The sequence below is a fragment of the Schistocerca piceifrons genome, chromosome 3 (assembly GCF_021461385.2).
Source record: "Schistocerca piceifrons isolate TAMUIC-IGC-003096 chromosome 3, iqSchPice1.1, whole genome shotgun sequence".
Lineage (NCBI taxonomy): Eukaryota > Metazoa > Arthropoda > Insecta > Orthoptera > Acrididae > Schistocerca > Schistocerca piceifrons.
This window is the reverse complement of record NC_060140.1, coordinates 808815742-808818192: the sequence shown is the minus strand read 5'-3', so window position 1 is coordinate 808818192 and position 2451 is coordinate 808815742. Positions and strand designations below refer to the sequence as shown.

Here is a 2451-nt window from a genome sequence, read left to right as displayed (position 1 = left end):
GCGGTTCTAGACGCTACAGTCTGGAACCGCGCGTCCGCTACGGTCGCAGGTTCGAATCCTGCCTGGGGCATGGATGTGTGTGATGTCCTTAGGTTAGTTAGGTTTAAGTAGTTCTACGTTCTAGGGGACTGATGACCTCAGAAGTGAAGTCCCATAGTGCTCAGAGCCATTAGATTCTCTGTCTCACGCCGTCAGAGACAGCTTCCTAGTCCTCAGCCCACATTGTTAATGTCCTGACTGCACCACGTAGGCCACATCCTCGTTCAAACATGACCTGTGCCGACATCTACAGCCGAAACCAGGGAAAGTAGTGACGTTGGCCGCTAGGGCCTGAAGCACTGTCGACGCTCTAACTCATTACAAAGGTGTTCCATTGGCTACATGTCAGGACTCTGGGCAATCCAGTCACTTTCAGGAAAGTTACTGATCACAAACCATTGCTTCACAAACGCCGCTTTATGACAGGGTGTGCTGTCATGTTGATATAATCAGTCATCATCCCCAAACTGTTTCTCTACTGTGTGAAGTACACAGTGTTGTAAAATGTATTCTTATCCTTTCACATTTAGCATTTTGTTAAGTGCAATAAGGGGACTACACCCTAACCATGAAAAACACCCCACCCCGTAACACTACCTCCCCTGTACTTCAGTGTTAGCAACACACATGATGGCAGGCAACGTTCTCCAGTCAATCGCCATACCCAAACCCATCCATCGTATTGCGACAGAGTATAGCGTGCTTCATCATTCCAAGTCAATCGTTTCTAATCATCCACTGTCCAGTGGCATCGCTCTTTGCACCACCTCAACCGTCACTAGCACTGACTGGACATGTGTGGCTTGTGAGGAGCTGTTCGACCAGGATTCCCCACTCTCTTAACTCCCTACGCATAGATACTGTGGTAGCTGAACTGCTGATAGCACTTTGAAACTGACGAATGGTTCCTTCAGCAGACCTCGTGCATATTTTACAACTACACTTCCCAGTGCTCGATGGTCCCTGTCCGTCAGGTACATGAGGTCTGAATTCAGCTGTGGTTGTTCCTTAGCGTTTTCGCTTCACAATCACATCATCAACAGTTGACTTGGGCTGCTTTAGAAGGTTTGAAATGTCCCTGATGGATGTGCCACTCAGTTGACATCCAATGACTAGTCCGCGTTCGAAGTCACTGAGCCATCATGGCTGATTCATTCTTAAGTCGAGACAAGTCGCATAAGGGGAGCAACAAAAATGCGCATTTCCGGTACCGGGAATCGAACCCGGGCCTCCTGGGTGAGAGCCAGGTATCCTAGCAACTAGACCACACTGGATAACGACGCCAGTGCCTCTCCGGTGAACGTAGCAACCACCCACCGTTAACTGAAGATAACTGTAAAAAGTCCACTCTCTCACGTTATAGAATCTAATTACAGTACGATACTCCCCGTCTCCTGTTACAATGAGTGAGTTCGCCTCTCGTGACAAAGCCTTGAATTTCACATTTAATGGGGGTGTACACAGTCTTCTGATCAGGTACTGTATCTTGGAAACTTTTGCTTGTCACGCTGTTAACAGGAAATTATGCCGATTACTTTTAAGGGCGACGGTTTCGGCACTGTTCCGCAATTGCAATAGATGTTTGTTTATTAATTTTTTTCCATTTATATATTTGTCCAAAGACCATTTAGTGCAGTAGTACCAGTCATATCAGTACCACACAGAAATAATACACTGAAGAGCCAAAGAAACTGATACACCTGCCTAATATCGTATAGGCACCCGCGAGCAAGCAGAAGTGCCGCAACACGACGTGGCATGAACTCGATTAATGTCTGAAGTAGAGCTGGAGAGACCTTACTCCATGAATCCTACAGGGCTGTCCATAAATCCGCAAGAGTACGAGGCGGTGGAGATCTCCTCTGAGCAGCATGTTGCAAGGCATCCCATATATGCTGAGTAATGTTAAAGTCTGGGGAGTTTTCTGGCCAGTGGAAGTGGTTAAACTCAGGATAGTGTTCCTGGAACCACTGGACGGTTGGGGTGTCGCATTGTAGTGCTGCAATAGCCCGCACAACTGACATAAATGGAAGCAGGTGATGTAAACTGCCAACTGTTAGTCGTATCTAGGCGTGTCGGGGCCCCCATATCACTCGAACTGCATACACCCCACATTATTACAGAGCCTCCACCATCTTCAACAGTCCCCTGCTAATATGCAGGTCCATGGATTCATGAGTTTGTCTCCATACCCGTGCAATTTGAAACGAGACTTATCCAACCAGTGACCTTATTTACAGTCATCAACAGTCCAGTGTCTATGTTGGCGGGCCCAGGCGAGGCGTAAAGCTTTCTGTCGTTCAGTCATCAAGGGTACACGAGTGGGTCTTCGGCTACGAAAGCCCATGTCAATGATGTTTCGTTGAATGGTTTGCACGCTGACACTTGTTGATGGCTCAGCATTGAAATCTG

At 47.5% G+C, this 2451-nt stretch overlaps 1 non-coding gene across 1 annotated transcript; it reads right to left on the bottom strand.

Moving 5' to 3' along the window:
- Nucleotides 1–1241: 1241 nt before the first annotated feature.
- Trnae-cuc lies at nt 1242–1313 on the bottom strand. The gene has a single exon. It is a non-coding gene; the product is annotated as a tRNA-Glu (tRNA).
- Between the last annotated feature and the right edge of the window lie 1138 nt (nt 1314–2451).